Source organism: Chiloscyllium plagiosum, unplaced genomic scaffold (assembly GCF_004010195.1).
Source record: "Chiloscyllium plagiosum isolate BGI_BamShark_2017 unplaced genomic scaffold, ASM401019v2 scaf_14238, whole genome shotgun sequence".
Classification (NCBI taxonomy): Eukaryota; Metazoa; Chordata; class Chondrichthyes; order Orectolobiformes; family Hemiscylliidae; genus Chiloscyllium; species Chiloscyllium plagiosum.
In genome coordinates, this window is record NW_025214284.1 from 2,539 (window position 1) to 23,274 (window position 20,736).

The 20,736-nt window shown below is 60.9% G+C and overlaps 1 pseudogene; it reads left to right on the forward strand.

Annotated features, from left to right (window-relative positions):
* Positions 1-9,948: 9,948 nt before the first annotated feature.
* On the forward strand, positions 9,949-19,877 carry LOC122547856 (annotated as a pseudogene).
* Positions 19,878-20,736: the final 859 nt, after the last annotated feature.

A 20,736-nucleotide genomic window follows, 5' to 3' on the forward strand; every position in this document is an offset into this window, starting at 1 on the left:
GCGCGCGCAAGAGAGAGAGAGCGCGTGCGCACGAGGGAGAGAGAGAGCTGGCCATGCGCAAGAGAGAGGCCGCGCGCAAGAGAGAGAGCGAGCGCCTGTGCGCGAGGGAGAGAGCAGGAGCGCGCGCAAGAGAGAGAAAGATCGCAAGAGAGAGCACGCGCACGTGTGAGAGAGAGAGCACGCGGGCAAGAGTGAGAGCGCGCACGTGCGAGAGAGAGAGACAGCGAGGGAGAGAGAGAGAGCGCGCGCGAGAGAGTGTGCGATAGAAAGAGAGCGCGCACGCGTGAGAAAGAGTGTGCGAGCGCGCGCACTTGCGAGAGAGAGCACAAGCGTGAATGAGAGAGAGAGAGCACGTGTGCGCGAGCGAGAGAGAGAGCGCGAAAGAGAAAGAGGGAGAGAGCATGCATACGCGAGAGATAGAGAGAGAGTGCGCGCGTGAGACAGAGAGCGCAAGAGAGAGCGCGCAAGAGAGAGCGCGTGCGCGCGAGGGAGAGAGAGCAGGCGCGTACTCAAGAGAGAGAGCGTGCGCGAGAGAGAGTGAGAGAGAGATAGAGCGCGCGCACGCGCGCAACAGAGAGAGTGAGAGCGCGTGCGTGCGGCAGAAAGAGAGAGCACGCGACCGCGTGCGAGAGAGAGGGAGAAAGCACGCATGCGCGAGAGAGAGAGCGGGCGTGTGTGCAAGAGAGAGAGAGAGCACGCGCGCGTGAGAGAGAGTGAGCACCCGCGAGAGAGAGAGAGCGAGAGAGTGAGAGAGAGCGCGTGCAAGAGAGAGAGAGAGCACGTGCACGCGAGGGAGAGAGAGAGAGAGCTGGCCATGCGCAAGAGAGCGAGAGAGCCCGCGCGCAAGAGAGAGAGAGAGCACGCGGGTGAGAGAGAGCGCGCACACGTGCAAGAGAGAGAGAGAGACAGCAAGGGAGAGAAAGAGCGAAAGAGACCGCGCGCGAGAGAGAGAGAGAGCGCATGCGAGAGAGAGGGAGAGCGCGTGAGTGACAGAGAGCGAGCGAGAGAGCATGAGAGAGAGAGCGCACGTGAGGGAGAGCCGCGAGAGAGAGAGAGTGAGAGCGCACGCGCAGCAGAGGGAGAGAGCGAGCCCTCGAATGAGAGAGAGAGAGACCGCGTGCGAGAGAGAGAGCGCGTGCGAGAGAGAGGGCGAGCGTGTGAGAGTGAGAGAGAGAGCTAGAGCGCGTGAGAAAGAGAGCACGCAAGAGAGAGAGCGCAAGTGAGAGAGAGACCACGTGCGAGAGAGAGAGCGTGTGCGAGAGAGAGCGCGAGCATGTGAGAGTGAGAGAGCTAGCGTGCGTGAGAGAGAGAGCACGCAAGAGAGAGAGCGCAAGTGAGAGAGAGACCACGTGCGAGAGAGAGAGCGCGTGCGAGAGAGAGCGCGAGCATGTGAGAGTGAGAGAGAGAGCTAGCGCGCGTGAGAGAGAGAGCATGCAAGAGAGAGAGCGCAAGTGAGAGAGAGAGCGCGAGAGAGAGAGAGCGCGCGCTGCAGAGAGAAAGCGCACGATTGATAGAGAGCGCGCGCGAGCGAGAGGGAGAAAGCACACGCGCGTGCGAGAGAGAGCATAAGCGTGAACGAGAGACAGTGAGAGAGAGAGAGAGCACGCATGCGCAAGAGAGAGAGAGCACGCGAGCAAGAGAGAGAGCCCGTGCGAGACAGAGACAGAGAGAGAGCGCGCGTGTGCAAAAGAGAGAGCGCGAGAGGTACAGAGAGCGCATGCGCGCGAGGGAGAGAGAGAGCGGGCGCGTGCGCAAGAGAGAGAGCGCATGCACGCAAGAGAGAGCAAGAGAGAGAGTGTGAGCGCGCGAGAGAGAGAGCACACGCGCGAATGAGAGAAGGAGACAGCGAGAGTGAGAGCGAGCGCGTGTGCGCGAGTGAGAGAGAGAGAGCACGCGTGCGCGCGAGAGTGAGAGAGAGAGCACACGTGCGAACGAGGGAGAGAGAGAGCAAGAGAGAGAGCACGCATACGCAAGCGAGAGAGAGAGAGCGCGTGCGAGAGAGAGGGAGATAGCATGCATGCGTGAGAGATAGGGAGAGAGCGTGCGCGAGAGAGCACACGCGTGAGAGAGAGAGAGAGCGAGCACACGCAAGAGAGAGAGAGCGAGAGAGTGAGAGAGAGCGTGCGCAAACGAGAGAGAGCGCGTGCGCACGTGGGAGAGAGAGAGCAGGCCATGCGCAAGAGAGAGAGAGAGCACGCGCGCAAGAGAGAGAGAGCGCCTGTGCGCGAGGGAGAGAGCAGGAGTGCGTGCAAGAGAGATAAAGAGCGCAAGAGAGAGCACATGCGCGCGTGAGAGAGAGAGCACACGGGCGAGAGAGAGAGTGCGCACGTGCGAGAGAGAGAGACAGCGAGGGAGAGAGAGAGTGAGAGAGAGAGCGCGCGAGAGAGAGAGCGCGTGTGCGCGAGCGAGAGAGAGAGAGAGCGCACGCGAGAGAGAGAGCGTGCGATAGAGAGAGAGCGCACACACGTGAGAAAGAGGGAGAGAGCATGCATGCGCGAGAGATAGAGAGAGAGTGCGCGCGTGAGAGAGAGAGAGCGCGCGCGTGAGACAGAGAGAGTGCAAGAGAGAGAGCGCACACGAGAGAGAGAGTGCGAGCGCACACGAGAGAGAGCGCTCGCAAGAGAGAGAGCGTGTGCGCGCGAGGGAGAGAGAGCAGGCGCGTACTCAAGAGAGAGAGCGCGCGCGAGAGAGAGTGAGAGAGAGATAGAGCGCGTGCACGCGCGCGACAGAGAGAGTGAGAGCGCATGCGTGCGGCAGAGAGAGAGAGCGCGCGCCCGTGTGCGAGAGAGAGAGAGAAAGCACGCATGCGCGAGAGAGAGAGAGCGGGCGCGCGTGCAAGAGAGAGAGAGCACGCGTGCGTGAGAGAGAGAGAGAGCTGGCTATGCGCAGGAGAGAGAGAGCCCGCGCGCAAGAGAGAGAGCGCCTGTGCACGAGGGAGAGAGAAAGAGACAGCCCACGCCGCACGAGAGAGTAAGAGCACATGGGCGAGAAAGAGAGCGCGCGCGTGCGAGTGAGAGAGAGCACACGCGCGAACGAGAGAGAGACAGCGAGGGAGTGAGAGAGAGCGCGAGAGCGAGAGCGTGCGTGTGCGAGCGTGAGAGAGAGAGAGAGCGCACGTGCGCGAGCGAGCAAGAGAGAGAGAGTATGCGATAGAGAGAGAGAGCGCGCACACGCGAGAAAGAGTGTGTGAGCGAGGGAGAGAGAGAGCGCAAAAGAGAGAGAGGGAGAGAGCATGCATGTGCGAGAGATAGAGAGAGAGTGCACGTGTGAGAGAGAGAGAGCGCGCGCGTGCGACAGAGAGCGCAAGAGAGAGAGCGCACGCGAGAGAGAGTGCGCCCGCGCAAGAGAGAGAGAATGCGAGCGTGCACGAGAGAGAGAGCGCGCGCAAGAGAGACAGCGTGTGCGCGCGAGGGAGAGAGAGAGCACGCGCGTGAGAGAGTGAGAGAGAGCACATGCGAGAGAGAGGGAGAGAGCATGCATGCGCGAGAGATAGAGAGAGAGTGCGCGCGCGCGAGAGAGACAGAGAGAGAGCGCACGCGAGAGAGAGAGAGCGAGCGCGTGCAAGTGAGAGAGAGCGAGCGCCCGCAAGAGAGAGAGAGAGCCCGCGCAACGAAGAGAGAGAGAGCACGTGCGCGCGAGGGAGAGAGAGAGCGGGCGCGTGCGCAATAGAGAGAGCGCGTGCACGCAAGAGAGAGAGAGCAAGAGCACGCACGATAAAGAGAGAGAGAAAGCGCGCGTGCGAGAGAGAGAGAGCACACGCGCGAACGAGAGAGAGTGACAGCGACGCAACAGAGAGAGAGCGCATGCGAGAGAGAGAGAGCACACGCGCGAACGAGAGAGAGTGACAGCGACGCAACAGAGAGAGCGCATGCGAGAGAGAGAGCGAGCACACGCGCGAGAGAGAGAGAGCGAGGGCGCGCGTGAGAGAGAGAGAGACAGAGAGAAGGCGCGCGCGTGCGAGAGTGAGAGCGCACACAAGAGAGAGAGATAGCACGCGCAAGAGAGAGAGCACGTGCGCGCGACGGAGAGAGAACGGGCGTGCATGCGAGAGAGAGTGCATGCGCGAGGGAGTGAGAGAGAGAGATCGAGCACGCGCACGCGTGCGACAGAGTGAGAGCGTGCGATAGAGAGAGAGAGCACGCGCGCGAGAGAGAGAGAGAGATAGAGAGCGCGCGTGCGAGTGAGAGAGAGCACACGCGCGAACGAGAGAGAGAGCGAGAGTGAGAGAGAGAGCACGCGTGCGCGAGCGAGAGAGAGAGCGCGTGCGCGAGAGAGGGAGAGAGAGCATGTGCGAGAGAGAGGGAGAGAGCATGCATGCGCGAGAGATAGAGAGAGAGAGTGCACGCGAGAGAGAGAGAGAGAGAGAGAGAGCGCACACGAGAGAGAGCGAGCGTGCGCGAGAGAGAGAGAGCGAGGGCGCGCGTGAGAGAGAGAGAGACAGAGAGAAGGCGCGCGCGTGCGAGAGTGAGAGCGCACACAAGAGAGAGAGATAGCACGCGCAAGAGAGAGAGCACGTGCGCGCGACGGAGAGAGAACGGGCGTGCATGCGAGAGAGAGTGCATGCGCGAGGGAGTGAGAGAGAGAGATCGAGCACGCGCACGCGTGCGACAGAGTGAGAGCGTGCGATAGAGAGAGAGAGCACGCGCGCGAGAGAGAGAGAGAGATAGAGAGCGCGCGTGCGAGTGAGAGAGAGCACACGCGCGAACGAGAGAGAGTGACAGCGACGCAACAGAGAGAGAGCGCATGCGAGAGAGAGAGAGCACACGCGCGAACGAGAGAGAGTGACAGCGACGCAACAGAGAGAGAGCGCATGCGAGAGAGAGAGAGCACACGCGCGAACGAGAGAGAGTGACAGCGACGCAACAGAGAGAGAGCGCATGCGAGAGAGAGAGAGCACACGCGCGAACGAGAGAGAGTGACAGCGACGCAACAGAGAGAGAGCGCATGCGAGAGAGAGAGAGCACACGCGCGAACGAGAGAGAGTGACAGCGACGCAACAGAGAGAGAGCGCATGCGAGAGAGAGAGAGCACACGCGCGAACGAGAGAGAGTGACAGCGACGCAACAGAGAGAGAGCGCATGCGAGAGAGAGAGAGCACACGCGCGAACGAGAGAGAGTGACAGCGACGCAACAGAGAGAGAGCGCATGCGAGAGAGAGAGAGCACACGCGCGAACGAGAGAGAGTGACAGCGACGCAACAGAGAGAGAGCGCATGCGAGAGAGAGAGAGCACACGCGCGAACGAGAGAGAGTGACAGCGACGCAACAGAGAGAGAGCGCATGCGAGAGAGAGAGAGCACACGCGCGAACGAGAGAGAGTGACAGCGACGCAACAGAGAGAGAGCGCATGCGAGAGAGAGAGAGCACACGCGCGAACGAGAGAGAGTGACAGCGACGCAACAGAGAGAGAGCGCATGCGAGAGAGAGAGAGCACACGCGCGAACGAGAGAGAGTGACAGCGACGCAACAGAGAGAGAGCGCATGCGAGAGAGAGAGAGCACACGCGCGAACGAGAGAGAGTGACAGCGACGCAACAGAGAGAGAGCGCATGCGAGAGAGAGAGAGCACACGCGCGAACGAGAGAGAGTGACAGCGACGCAACAGAGAGAGAGCGCATGCGAGAGAGAGAGAGCACACGCGCGAACGAGAGAGAGTGACAGCGACGCAACAGAGAGAGAGCGCATGCGAGAGAGAGAGAGCACACGCGCGAACGAGAGAGAGTGACAGCGACGCAACAGAGAGAGAGCGCATGCGAGAGAGAGAGAGCACACGCGCGAACGAGAGAGAGTGACAGCGACGCAACAGAGAGAGAGCGCATGCGAGAGAGAGAGAGCACACGCGCGAACGAGAGAGAGTGACAGCGACGCAACAGAGAGAGAGCGCATGCGAGAGAGAGAGAGCACACGCGCGAACGAGAGAGAGTGACAGCGACGCAACAGAGAGAGAGCGCATGCGAGAGAGAGAGAGCACACGCGCGAACGAGAGAGAGTGACAGCGACGCAACAGAGAGAGAGCGCATGCGAGAGAGAGAGAGCACACGCGCGAACGAGAGAGAGTGACAGCGACGCAACAGAGAGAGAGCGCATGCGAGAGAGAGAGAGCACACGCGCGAACGAGAGAGAGTGACAGCGACGCAACAGAGAGAGAGCGCATGCGAGAGAGAGAGAGCACACGCGCGAACGAGAGAGAGTGACAGCGACGCAACAGAGAGAGAGCGCATGCGAGAGAGAGAGAGCACACGCGCGAACGAGAGAGAGTGACAGCGACGCAACAGAGAGAGAGCGCATGCGAGAGAGAGAGAGCACACGCGCGAACGAGAGAGAGTGACAGCGACGCAACAGAGAGAGAGCGCATGCGAGAGAGAGAGAGCACACGCGCGAACGAGAGAGAGTGACAGCGACGCAACAGAGAGAGAGCGCATGCGAGAGAGAGAGAGCACACGCGCGAACGAGAGAGAGTGACAGCGACGCAACAGAGAGAGAGCGCATGCGAGAGAGAGAGAGCACACGCGCGAACGAGAGAGAGTGACAGCGACGCAACAGAGAGAGAGCGCATGCGAGAGAGAGAGAGCACACGCGCGAACGAGAGAGAGTGACAGCGACGCAACAGAGAGAGAGCGCATGCGAGAGAGAGAGAGCACACGCGCGAACGAGAGAGAGTGACAGCGACGCAACAGAGAGAGAGCGCATGCGAGAGAGAGAGAGCACACGCGCGAACGAGAGAGAGTGACAGCGACGCAACAGAGAGAGAGCGCATGCGAGAGAGAGAGAGCACACGCGCGAACGAGAGAGAGTGACAGCGACGCAACAGAGAGAGAGCGCATGCGAGAGAGAGAGAGCACACGCGCGAACGAGAGAGAGTGACAGCGACGCAACAGAGAGAGAGCGCATGCGAGAGAGAGAGAGCACACGCGCGAACGAGAGAGAGTGACAGCGACGCAACAGAGAGAGAGCGCATGCGAGAGAGAGAGAGCACACGCGCGAACGAGAGAGAGTGACAGCGACGCAACAGAGAGAGAGCGCATGCGAGAGAGAGAGAGCACACGCGCGAACGAGAGAGAGTGACAGCGACGCAACAGAGAGAGAGCGCATGCGAGAGAGAGAGAGCACACGCGCGAACGAGAGAGAGTGACAGCGACGCAACAGAGAGAGAGCGCATGCGAGAGAGAGAGAGCACACGCGCGAACGAGAGAGAGTGACAGCGACGCAACAGAGAGAGAGCGCATGCGAGAGAGAGAGAGCACACGCGCGAACGAGAGAGAGTGACAGCGACGCAACAGAGAGAGAGCGCATGCGAGAGAGAGAGAGCACACGCGCGAACGAGAGAGAGTGACAGCGACGCAACAGAGAGAGAGCGCATGCGAGAGAGAGAGAGCACACGCGCGAACGAGAGAGAGTGACAGCGACGCAACAGAGAGAGAGCGCATGCGAGAGAGAGAGAGCACACGCGCGAACGAGAGAGAGTGACAGCGACGCAACAGAGAGAGAGCGCATGCGAGAGAGAGAGAGCACACGCGCGAACGAGAGAGAGTGACAGCGACGCAACAGAGAGAGAGCGCATGCGAGAGAGAGAGAGCACACGCGCGAACGAGAGAGAGTGACAGCGACGCAACAGAGAGAGAGCGCATGCGAGAGAGAGAGAGCACACGCGCGAACGAGAGAGAGTGACAGCGACGCGACAGAGAGAGCGCACATGCGAGAGAGAGAGAGCGAGCACGCGCGAGAGAGAGAGCGCGGGCAATAGAGAGAGAGAGCACGCATGCGCGAGCGAGAGAGAGAGAGAGTGCATGCGCGAGAGAGAGAGAGAGAGCGCGTGCGAGAGAGAGGGAGAAAGCATGCATGCATGCGAGAGACAGAGAGCGCGCGCGCGTGCGAGAGAGAGAGAGAGCGCGCGCGTGAGCGAGAATGAGAGAGCGCACGCAAGAGAGAGAGCGCGTGCGATAGAAAGAGAGAGCATGCGCGAGAGAGAGATGGAGAGCACGCGCGAGAGAGAGAGAAAGCGAGAGCGCGCACGCGAGAGAGAGAGAGGGAGAGAGAGCACGCGCGCGAGACAGAGAGAGAGCGCGTGCGAGAGAGGGAGTGAGAGAGCGCGTGCGAGAGAGAGAGCGCGCGGGCGAGGGACAGAGAGTGAGAGTGCGTGCGTGCGGCAGAGAGAGAGAGAGAGCGCACACATGCGAGAGAAAGAGCGCGCGCAGCGAGAGAGAGAGAGCGCACGTGAGAGAGAGAGCACGTGCGATAGAGAGAGAGCACGCGCTCGCGAGAGAGAAATAGAGATAGAGAGCGCGCATGCGAGTGAGAGAGAGCACACACGCGAATGAGAGAGAGAGCGAGAGAGAGACAGAGGGCGAGAGAGAGAGAGAGCACGCACATGCGAGAGAAAGAGCGCGCGCGGCGAGAGAGAGAGAGAGCGCACGTGAGAGAGAGAGCACGTGCGATAGAGAGAGAGCACGCGCTCGCGAGAGAGAGATAGAGATAGAGAGCGCGCGTGCGAGTGAGAGAGAGCACACACGCGAATGAGAGAGAGAGAGAGAGAGAGCAGGCATGCGCGAGCGAGAGAGAGAGAGCACAAGCGCGAATGAGAGAGAGAGCACGTGCGCGCGAGCGAGAGAGGGAGAGCGCGCGAGAGAGAACGAGGGAGAGAGCATGCATGCACGAGAGATAGAGAGAGAGTGCGCGCGTGAGAGAGTGAGAGCGCGCACGTGCGACAGAGAGAGCACAAGTGAGAGAACGCACGTGAGAGAGAGTGTGCCCGCACAAGAGAGAGAGAACGCGAGCGCGCACGAGAGAAAGAGCGCGCGCAAGAGAGAGAGAGCACATGCGAAAGAGAGGGAGAGCGCGTGAGTGAGAGAGAGCGAGCGCGCGAGAGAGAGAGCACGAGAGAGAGAGCGCACGTGAGGGAGAGTGCGCGAGAGAGAGAGTGAGAGCGCACGCGCGGCAGAGGGAGAGAGCGAGCCCTCAAATGAGAGAGAGAGAGACCGCATGCGAGAGTGAGAGCGCGTGTGAGAGAGAGGGATAGCGTGTGAGTGTGAGAGAGAGAGCGCGCACGAGAGCGAGAGCGCGCGCAAGAGAGAGAGAGCACATGCGAGAGAGAGGGAGAGCGCGTGAGTGAGAGAGAGAGCGAGCGCGCGAGAGAGAGAGCACGAGAGAGAGAGCGCACGTGAGGGAGAGCGCGTGAGAGAGAGAGTGAGAGCGCACGCACGGCAGAGGGAGAGAGCGAGCCCTCAAATGAGAGAGAGAGAGACCGCATGCGAGAGAGAGAGCGCGTGTGAGAGAGAGGGATAGCGTGTGAGTGTGAGAGAGAGAGCGTGCGTGAGAGAGAGAGCACGCAAGAGAGAGAGCGCAAGTGAGAGAGAGCGAGAGAGAGAGAGTGAGAGCGCGCGCGCGGCAGAAAGAGAGCCCACGAGTGATAGAGAGAGAGCGCGGGCGAGAGAGAGGGAGAAAGCACACGTGCGTGCGAGAGAGAGAGCACAAGCGTGAACGAGAGACAGTGAGAGAGAGAGAGCGCGCGTGCGCGAGCGAGAGAGAGAGCGTGTGCAATAGAGAGAGAGCAAGCATGCGCAAGAGAGAGAGAATGTGCGAGTGAGAGAGAGAGAGCACGCGAGCAAGAGAGAGAGCGCGTGCGAGAGAGAGACAGAGAGAGCGTGCGCGTGCGAAAGAGAGCGTGAGAGAGAGAGAGTACATGCGTGCAAGGGAGAGAGAGAGAGAGCGGGCGCGTGCGCAAGAGAGAGAGCGCGTGCACGCGAGAGAGAGAGTGTGAGCGCGCGAGAGAGAGAGAGCACACGCGCGAACGAGAGAAAGAGACAGCGAGAGTGAGAGTGAGAGAGAGAGAGCGTGTGCGATAGAGAGAGAGAGAGAGCACACGCGCGAACGAGGGAGAGAGCAAGAGAGCGCATGCGTGAGAGAGAGAGATAGCATGCATCTGCGAGAGATAGAGAGAGAGAGCGCGCGCGAGAGAGCGCACGCGAGAGAGAGAGCGAGAGAGTGAGAGAGAGCGCGCGCTAGAGAGAGAGAGTGCGCACGTGCGAGAGAGAGAGAGAGCACACGTGCGAACAAGAGAAAGAGACAGCAAGGGAGAGAGAGAGTGAAAGAGAGAGAGCCCGCGAGAGAGAGAGCGCGTGTGTGCGAACGAGAGAGAGAGAGAGCGCACGCGAGAGAGAGAGAGCGTGCGATAGAGAGAAAGTGCGCACGCGCGAGAAAGAGTGTGCGAGCGTGCGCGCTTGTGAGAGAGAGGGAGAGAGCACAAGCATGAATGAGAGAGAGAGCACGTGCGCGCGAGCGAGAGAGAGAGAGAGCGCGCGAGAGAGAAAGAGGGAGAGAGCATGCATGCGTGAGAGATAGAGAGAGTGCGCGCGCGAGAGAGAGAGAATGCAAGCGCGCACGAGAGAGAGAGCGCGCAAGAGAGAGAGCACGTGCGTGTGAGGGAGAGAGAGCAGGTGCATACTCAAGAGAGAGAGCGCGCACGAGAGAGAGTGAGAGCGCGTGCGTGCAGCAGAGAGAGAGAGCGCGCGCCCGTGAGTGAGAGAGAGAAGAGCGCACGCGCGAGAGAGAGCACGTGCGAGAGAGAGGGAGAAAGCATGCATGCGCGAGAGAGAGAGAGAGCGCCTGTGCGTGAGGGAGAGAGAGAGAGCGCAGGCGCGCGCGCAAGAGAGAGAGCACGCACGCGAGAGAGAGAGAGAGAGCTGGCCATGCGCAAGAGAGAGAGTGCACGAGAGAGTGCGAGCGCATGCAAGAGAGAGAGAGCCTGCGCGCGAGAGAGAGCGCCTGTGCACGAGGGAGAGAGAGAGAGAGAGCCCTAGAGAGAGAGAGCATGCGCGCGAGAGAGAGAGAGCACGCGTGCGAGAGAGAGAACACACGCGTGCGAGACAGAGAGCACACGCGAACGAGAGAGAGAGACAGCGAGGGAGAGAGAGAGCGCGAAAGAGAGAGAGGGAGGGAGCATGCATGTGCGAGAGATAGAGAGAGAGTGCACGTGTGAGAGAGAGAGAGCGTGCGCATGCGACAGAGAGCGCAAGAGAGAGAGCGATCGCGAGAGAGAGTGCGCCCGCGCAAGAGAGAGAGAATGCGAGCACGCACGAGAGAGAGCGCGCGCAAGAAAGAGAGCGCGTGCGCGAGCGAGAGAGAGAGAGCACGCGCGTGAGAGAGTGAGAGAGAGCACATGCGAGAGAGAGGGAGAGAGCATGCATGAGGGAGAGATAGAGAGAGAGAGCGCACGCGCGCGAGAGAGAGACATAGAGCGAGCGCCCGCAAGAGAGAGAGAGCGCGCGCAACGAAGAGAGAGAGAGCACGTGCGCGAGAGGGAGAGAGAGAGAGCGGGCGCGTGTGCAAGAGAGAGAGAGCACCTGCGCGCGAGGGAGAGTGAGAGAGCGGGCGCGTGCGCAATAGAGAGAGTGCGTGCACGCAAGAGAGAGAGAGAGTGAGAGCACGTACGATAAAGAGAGAAAGAACTTGCGCGTGCGAGAGAGAGAGAGCACACGCGCGAACGAGAGAGATTGACAGCGACGCAACAGAGAGAGAGCGCATGCGAGAGAGTGAGCGAGGACGCGCGTGAGAGAGAGAGAGATAGAGAGAAGGCGCGCGCGTGCGAGAGTGAGAACGCACACGAGAGAGAGAGATAGCACGCGCAAGAGAGAGAGAGCACGTGCGCGCGACGGAGAGAGAGCGGGCGTGCACGCGAGAGAGTGCACGCGAGTGGGAGTGAGAGAGAGATCAAGCACGCGCACGCGTGCGACAGAGTGAGAGCGCGTGCGTGCGGCAGAGAGAGAGAGAGAGAAAGCACGCGCGAGAGAGAGAGTGTGTTCGCGAGAGAGAGAGCGCGTGCGAGATGGCGAAAGCACGCATGCGTGAGAGAGCCAGAGAGAGTGCGTGCGCGCGTGCGAGAGAGAGAGCGCACGTGCGCGCGAGAGAGAGAGCGCGCGCACGCGAGAAAGAGAGCGCACGAGAGAGACAGAGGACGAGAGAGAGAGAGAGAGCACGTGCGCGTGAGAGAGAGAGAGAGAGCGCGGGCACGTGCGCAAGAGAGAGAGAGAGAGCACGTGCGCATGAGGGAGAGAGAGAGAGCGGGCGCGTGCGCAAGAGAGAGAGCGCGTGCACGCGAGAGAGAGAGAGCGAGAGCACACGCGCGAGAGAGAGTGAGAGAAATCGGCGCGTGCGAGAGAGAGAACACGCGCGAACGAGAGAGAGAGAGAGACAGCGATGCGGGAGAGACAGAGAGAGAGCGCGTGCGTGCGAGAGAGAGAGCGCACGCGAGAGAGAGAGAGAGCGCGCGCAAGAGAGAGAGCGCGCGTGCGCCCGAGGGAGAGAGAGAGCGGGCACGCACGCAAGAGAGGGAGTGCGCGCGAGAGGGAGTGAGAGAGAGATAGAGCGCACGCACGTGCGCGACAGAGAGAGTGAGAGCGCATGCGCGTGGCAGAGAGAGAGAGAGAGCGCGCGTGAGAGAGAGAGAGAGCTGGCTATGCGCAAGAGAGAGAGAGCCCGCGCGCAAGAGAGAGAGAGCGCGTGTGCACGAGGGAGAGAGAGAGAGAGCCCACACGTGCACGAGAGAGAGAGAGAGCACGCGGGCGAGAAAGAGAGCGCGCGCGTGCGAGTGAGAGAGAGCACACGCGCGAACGAGAGAGAGACAGCGAGGGAGAGAGAGAACGCGAGAGCGCGCGTGTGCGAGCGTGAGAGAGAGAGAGAGTGCACATGCGCGAGCGAGAGAGAGAGAGCGTGCGATAGAGAGAGAGAGCGCGCACACGCGAGAAAGAGTGTGTGAGCGAGCTCGCGTGCGAGAGAGAGAGCGAGAGCACGCGTGGGCGAGCGAGAGAGAGAGAGCGCGTGAGAGAGAAAGAGGGAGAGAGCATGCATGCGCGAGAGATAGAGAGAGAGTGTGCACGTGAGAGAGAGAGAGCGCGCATGTGCGACAGAGAGAGCGCAAGAGAGAGAGTGCACGTGAGAGAGAGAGAGCGCGCGCGCGAGAAAGAGAGAATGTGAGCGCGCATGAGAGAGAGAGCGCGCCCAAGAGAGAGAACAGGTGCGCGCGAGGGAGAGAGAGAGCAGGCGCGCAAGAGAGAGAGCGCGCGCGAGAGAGAGTGAGAGAGAGATAGAGCGCACGCATGCGCGCGACAGAGAGTGAGAGATAAAGATAGAGAGCGCGCGTGCGAGTGAGAGAGAGCACACGCGCGAACGAGAGAGAGCAGGAGAGAGAGCACACGTGCACGAGCGAGAGAGAGATAGTGCGCGCGCGAGAGAGGGATAGAGAGCACGTGCGTGAGAGAGGGAGAGAGCATGCATGCGCGAGAGATAGAGAGAGTGTGCGCGCGCGAGAGAGAGACAGAGCGAGAGAGAGATCGCGCGAGAGAGAGAGAGCGCGACGCGAGTGAGAAAGTGCGAGTTAGAGAGAGAGCACGAGTAAGGGAGACAGAGAGGGTGCGCGCACGCGTGTGAGAGAGAGAGAGGACGACGCAAGTGATAGAGACAGAGAGAGAGTGCGCGCAGGAGAGAGACAGAGAGAGCGCGCGTGCGTGAGAGAGAGAGAGCGTGCGAGAGAGAGACAGAACGTGTGTGAGAGAAAGACAGAGAGAGCGCGCTCGCAAGACAGAGAGAAAGAGAGAGCGCGCGTGAGAGAGAGAGAAAGAGCACGAGCGAGAGATAGAGACAGAGAGCGCGCGAGAGAGAGAGAGAGCGAGCGCACGAGAGAGAAAGAGAGGGAGAGAGAGAGCCCGTACGCGAGAGAGATATAGAGCCAGAGAGAGAGCGCGCGAGAGAGAGAGAGCGCGCGCATGCACGTGAGGGAGAGAGTGAGAGCGGGCACGCACGCACGCGAGAGAGAGAGCATACGAGAGAGAGTGAGAGAGAGATAGAGCGCGCACAAGCGCGCGACAGAGAGAGAGCGCGTGCCCTCGAATGAGAGAGAGAGAGAGATAGAGAGACCGCGCCCGAGAGAGAGAGAGCGCATGCGAGAGAGAGGGAGAGCGCGTGAGTGAGAGAGAGAGCGAGCGCACAAGAGAGAGAGCACGAGAGAGAGAGTGAGAGCGCGCGGGCGGCAGAGGGAGAGAGCGAGCCCTCGATTGAGAAAGAGACCGCGTGCGAGAGAGAGCGCGCATGCGAGAGAGAGGGAGAGCGCGTGAGAGTGAGAGAGAGCGCGCGTGAGAGAGAGAGCACGCGAGAGAGAGAGCGCAAGTGAGAGAGAGAGCGCAAGTGAGAGAGAGTGAGAGCGCATGCGCGGCAGAGAGAGCTCACGAGTGGTAGAGAGAGAGCGTGTGCGAGAGAGAGGGAGAAAGCACGCATGCGCGAGAGAGAGAGAGAGAGAGAGCACATGCAGGTGCGAGAGAGAGAGAGCACACGCGCGAATGAGAGACAGCGAGAGAGTGCGCGTGCGCGAGCAAGAGAGAGAGCGCGGGCGATAGAGAGAGAGCACGCATGCGCGAGAGAGAGAGAGAACGTGCGAGTGAGAGAGAGAGCACGCGAGCGAGAGAGAGAGCGTGTCAGAGAGAGAGTGCGTGCGTGCGAGAGAGAGCGCGCGAGAGAAAGAGAGAGCGCGTGCGCGCGAGGGAGAGAGAGAGCGCGTGCACGCGTGAGAGAGAAAGCACAAGCACGAACGAGGGAGAGAGCGCGAGAGAGAGAGCACACGTGCGCAAGTGAGAGAGAGCGCGTGAGAGAGAGAGTGGGAGATAGCATGCATGCGCGAGAGATAGAGAGAGAGAGCGCGCGCGACAGAGAGAGCGCACATGCGAGAGAGAGAGAGCGAGCACGCGCGAGAGAGAGAGCGCGGGCAATAGAGAGAGAGAGCACGCATGCGCGAGCGAGAGAGAGAGAGAGTGCATGCGCGAGAGAGAGAGAGAGAGCGCGTGCGAGAGAGAGGGAGAAAGCATGCATGCATGCGAGAGACAGAGAGCGCGCGCGGAGAGAGAGAGAGAGCACGTGAGAGAGAGAGAGCGGTGCGAGAGAGAGGGAGAGAGCACGCATGCGCGAGAGATAGAGAGAGAGTGCGCGCGTGCGAGAGAGAGACAGAGAGAGAGAGCACGCGTGTGCGAGAGAGAGAGCGTGTGCGCGTGAGGGAGAGAGAGAGAGGGTGTGCACGCAAGAGAAAGAAAGAGAGTGCGGGAGAGAGAGTGAGAGAGAGATAGAGCGCACGCACGCGCTGACAAAGAAAGTGAGAGCACACGCGCGTGAGACAGAGCACGTGAGAGAGAGAGAGCGCGTGCCAGCGAGATAGAGTGCGAGTGCGCGCGCAAGAGAGAGAGAGCGCGAGCGCGCGAGAGAGAGAGAGAGCGCGCGTGTGAGAGTGAGGGAGAAATCACGCATGCGCGAGAGAGAAAGAGCGCGCGTGCGAGAGAGAGAGTGCGTGTGTGAGAGAGAGGGAGATAGCACGCATGTGCGAGAGAGAGAGATAGAGCGCGCGCACATGCGCGAGAAAGAGAGATAGAGCGCGCGCCCGCGAGAGAGAGAGCGCACGCGAGAGAGAGATAGAGCGCGCGCGCGTGCGAGAGAGAGAGAGTGCGCGCGCATGCGAGAGACAGAGAGCGAGAGAGAGAGAGAGCGCGAGCGAGAGCACATGCGAGAGAGAGGGAGAAAGCACGCATGCGCGAGAGAGAGAGAGGGCGTGTGAGAAAGAGAGAGAGCGCACGTGCGAGAGAGAGAGAGCGTGTGTGAGATAGAGTGAGAGAACGCGCACGTGTGAGAGTGAGGGAGAGAGCGAGAGAACGCGCGAGAGAGAGAGTGCGCGTGCGCGACCGAGAGAGAGAGCGCGCGCGAGAAAGAGAGAGCGAGCGCGCGCGAGAAAGAGAGAGAGAGAGAGCACGCGCATGCGAGAGAGATAGCGCGAGAGAGAGAAAGAGCGCACACGCGAGATAGAGAGAGAGAGAGCGCGCGAGAGATAGAGAGCGTGCGGGCGAGAGAGAGAGAAAGCGAGAGCACGCACGCGCGAGACATAGATAGAGAGAGAGAGCACGCGCGTGAGACAGAGAGAGAGAGCGTGCGAGAGAGAGAATGAGAGAGCACACGAGAGAGAGCGCGCGAGAGAGAGCGCGCGTGAGAGAGAGAGAGCGCGAGTGTGCACGAGAGAGAGCGAGCACGCGAGAGCGTGTGCGCGATAGAGAGAGAGCGCGCGTGAGAGAGAGAGCGCGTGCGAGAGAGAGGGAGAAAGCCGCATGCGTGAGAGAGAGAAAGCGCGCGCGTGCGAGAGAGAGAGAGTGTGCAAGAGAGAGAGCGCGAGAGAGAGAGAGCGCGAGCCCGCAAGTGAGAGAGAGCGCGTGAGAGAAAGAGCGAGTGCACGCGTGAGAGAGAGAGAGAGAGCGCGAGAGAGAGAGCGTGTGCGAGAGAGAGGGAGAAAGCACGCATGCATGAGAGAGCGAGAGAGAGAGAGCGCGAGCGAGAGCACGTAAGAGAGTGAGGGAGAAAGCACGAATGCGCAAGAGAGAGAGAGAGCGCGCATGCAAGAGAGAGAGAGCGTGTGAGAAAGAGAGAGAGCGCGCGTGCGAGAGAGAGAGAGCGTGTGTGAGATAGAGTGAGAGCACGCGCAAGAGCGAGGGTGAGGGAGAGAGCGCGAGAACGCGCGAGAGAGAGAGCACGCGTGCGCGACTGAGAGAGAGAGCATGCGCAAGAAAGAGAGAGAGCACAAGCGTGCGAGAGTGAGAGAGAGCACGAGAGAGAGAGAGAGAGAGCGCACGCGTGCGATAGAGCGAGAGAGAGAGCACCCACGGGTGAGAGAGAGAGTGCACGTGCGAGAGAGAGGGAGAAAGCACGCATGCGAGAGAGAGAGAGAGAGAGCGTGCATGCGAGAGAGAGGGAGAAAGCACGCATGCGCGAGAGACAGAGAGCGCGCGTGCGAGAAAGAGAGAACGCGCGTGCGAGAGAGAGGGAGAAAGCACGCATGTGCGAGAGAGAGAGATAGAGCGCGCGCACGTGCGTGAGAAAGAGAGAGAGCACATGCGAGGGAGGGAGAAAGCACGCATGCCGAGAGAGAGAGCGCATGCACGCGAGAGAGTGAGCACGCGTGCGAGAGAGAGTGCACGTGTGCGAGAAAGAGAGAGCGTGCGCGAGTGCGCGCGAGAGAGACAGCGCGTGAGAGTGAGAGAGAGCGCACGCGCGTGAGAGAGAAAGAGAGAGCGTACACGCGAGAGAGAAAACGCGTGCGCGCAAGAGAGAGGGTGAGAGAGATAGCGCGCACGAGAGAGAGAGAGCGCGTGAGAGTGAGAGAAAGAGAGAGCACGCACGCGCGAGACATAGATAGAGAGAGAGAGCACGCGCGTGAGACAGAGAGAGAGAGCGTGCGAGAGAGAGCGTGAGCGAGAGAGCGCACGCGTGTGAGAGGGAGCGCACGAGAGTGAGATAGCACGCGAGAGAGAGAGAGCGTGCGAGAGAGAGGGAGAAAGCACGCATGCGCGAGATAGAACGCGTGCATGTGAGAGAGAGAGAGCGCAAGAGAGAGAGCGCGAGACAGAGAGAGAGAGCGCATGCGAGAGAGAGGGAGAAAGCACACAATTGCGAGAGATCGAGAGAGAGAGCGCGTGCGTGCGAGAGAGAGAGAGCACGAGAGAGAGAGAGCGCACTCGTGAGATAGAGAGAGAGAGCGCACGAGAGATAGAGAGCGTGCAGGCGAGAGAGAGAGCGCGTGCGCGAGAGTGAGAGAGCACGCGAGCGAGAGAGAGAGAGCGGGTGCGCGCAAGGGAGATCGAGAGAGTGGGCATGCCCGCGAGTGAGACAGAGAGAGAGAGCGCGTGCGCGCGAGAGAGAGCGCATGCGAGAGAGAGAGAGCACGCACGCGAGAGAGAGAGAGCGCGTGCGAGAGAGAGCGCACGCGAGAGAGTGTGAGAGAGAGAACGTGCGCGTGTGAGAAAGAGAGAGAGAAAGAGCACGCACACGCAGGAGAGAGAGAGAGCACGCGCGCGAGCAAGAGAGAGAGCAAGAGAGAGAGAGCGAGAGAGAAAGAGAGCCGCGCGCGTGAGAGAGAGAACGCGCACACAAGAGAAAGAGAGAGAGCGCAAGAGAGAGTGACAGAGAGATAGAGCGCACACACGCGCCTGATAGAGAGAGTGAGAGTGCGCGCGTAAGAGAGAGAGAGCGAGACAGAGAGAGAGCGCCCGCGAGAGAGGAGAGAGCGCGCGCGTGCGAGAGTAAGAGATCGCGAGAGAGAGAAAGCACACGCTTGCGCGCGAGAGAGAGAGAGCATGCGCACGCAAAAGAGAGAGAGCACGTGCACACTAGAGAGTGATCGTGAGAAGGAGAGCGCGTGAGAGAGTGAGAGCGCGCGTGCAAGAGAGAGATCCCATGCGAGAGAGAGAGAGAGCACGCGCGCGCAAGAGAGGGAGAGCGTGCACGAGCGAGAGAGAGAGAGAGTAAGAGAGAGAGAGCGTGCGCAAGCGAGAGAGAGAGCGAGAGAGAGAGAGAGCCTGAGAGAGAGCGTGCGCGAGCGAGAGAGACAGAGAGAGCGCGCGCGCAAGAGAGAAAGAGAGAAGCGCGTGAGAGAGTGCGAAGAAGAGATAGAGCATGCGCACGCGCGCGACAGAGAGAGTGAGAGCACACACATGAGAGAGAGAGAGCGTGAGAGAGAGAGCTCCCGTGAGAGAGAGAGCGCGCAAGAGAGAGAGAGAGAGCGCTTGCTAGAGAGATAGAGAAAGTGAGAGAGAGAGCGCGCGCGAGCGAGAGAGAGAGAGAGCGCACGCGTGCAAGAGAGAGAGAGAGCACGCGTGTGCGAGAGAGAGAGAGAGTGCATGTGAGAGAGAGAGCACGAGAGAGAGAGAGCCCCTGCGCGCGCGAGAGAGAGAGAGCTCGCGAACACGCGAGAGAGAGAGCGTGAGAGAGAGCGCGTGCACGAGAGAGAGAGCGACCGAGAGAGAGAGCACGTGCAAGAGAGAGAGAGTGCGCGTGAGAGAGAGAGAGCGCGTGCAAGAGAGAGGGAGAGAGCACGCATGCGCGAGAGATAGCGAGAGAGTGCGCGCGAGAGAGAGAGACAGAGAGAGCACGCGCGTGCGAGAGAGAGAGCGCGAGAGAGAACGCACGCAGGCGAGAGAGAGAAAACGCATGCGCGAGCGAGAGAGCACGAGAGAGAGAGCGTGCGAGAGAGAGCGGTTTCTGCGAGAGAGAGAGCACGAGAGTGAGAGAGAGAGCACGCGAGAGAGCGAGCACGCACGCATGCGAGAGAGAGAGTGCATGCGTGTGCGAGAGAGAGAGAGAGCGAGACAGAGAGAGCGCGAGAGAGAGAGCATGCGCGAGCGAGAGAGAGAGAGAGAGGGCGCGCGCGAGAGAAAGTGGGTGCGTGCGAGCGAGAGAGAGAGAGAGCGCGCGCGAGAAAGAGAGAGCGTGTGCGAGAGAGAGTGAGGGAGAGATAGAGCGTGCGCACGCGTGCGACAGAGAGAGTGAGAGCGCGCTGGTGAGAGAGAGAGAGCGTGAGAGAGAGAGAGAGAGCTCCCGTGAGAAAGAGAAAGAGAGAGATTGCGCAAGAGAGAGAGAGAGAGCGCGTGCGAGAGAGGTGGAGAAAGCGAGAGAGAGAGAGCGCGCATGCGAGAGAGTGTGCGAGAGAGAGAGCGCGAGAGAGAGAGAGCGTGCATGCGAGAGAGAGAGCGCGCGTGAGAGAGAGAGCGCAAGAGTGAGCACGCGAGAGAGAGAGAGAGAACGTGCGTGTGTGAGAGAGAGAGAAAAAGAGCATGCACGCGTGAGAGAGAGAGAGAGCACACGCGCGCGAGCAAGAGAGAGAGCAAGAGAGAGAGGGAGAGAGAGAGAGCGGGCGCACGCGTGAGAGCGAACGCGCGTGCGAGAGAAAGAGAGAGAGCGCAAGAGAGAGTGAGAGAGATAGAGCGCACGCACACGCGTGACAGAGAGAGTGAGAGCGCGCGTGTGAGAGAGAGTGCAAGAGAGAGAGAGCGCCCGTGAGAGAGGAGAGAGCGCGCGCGTGCGAGAGTAAGAGATCACGAGAGTGAGAGAGAGCGCACGCTTACGCGCGAGAGAGAGAGAGCGCGCGAACGCGCGAGAGAGAGAGAGCACGCGCACGCGAGAGAGTGATCGCGAGAAGGAGTGCGCGTGAGAGAGAGAACGCGTGCGAGAGAGTGGGATAGAGCACGCATGCGCGAGAGATAGACAGAGTGAGCACGCACGAGAAAAAGACAGAGAGAGCGCACGCGTGCGAGAGAGAGAGAGCGCAAGAGAGAGAGCGCACACACGCGAGAGAGAGCATGCACGCGCAAGAGAGAGAGAGAGAGAGAATGCGCGTGAGCAAGAGAGCGAGAGAGAGAGCACGTGCGAGAGAGAGGGAGAGAGCACGCATGCGCGAGGGATAGAGAGAGAGTGCGCGCACGCGAGAGAGACAGAGAGAGAGAGCATGCGCATGTGAGAGAGAGAGCGCGAGAGAGAGCGCAGGCACGCGAGAGAGTGAGCACACACGCGAGCGAGAAAGCACGAGGGAGAGACCGCGTGAGAGAGAGAGAGAACATGCACGAGCGAGAGAGAGAGCGAGGGGTGTGTGCGAGAGAGAGAGCGCGAGAATGAGAGAGAGAGCTCACGAGAGAGAGAGCGCGCACGCGCGAGAGATAGAGAGAGCACGCATGCGTGCGAGAGAGAGAGAGAGAGAGCGAGGGTGTGTGCGAGAGAGAGAGCGCGAGAATGAGAGAGAGAGCTCACGAGAGAGAGAGCGCGCACGCGCGAGAGATAGAGAGAGCACGCATGCGTGCGAGAGAGAGAGAGAGAGCGGGCGCGTGCGAGAGAGAGAGAGCGTGCACAAGCGAGAGAGAGAGCAAGAGAGAGAGAGAGCGCGAGAGAGAGAGAGG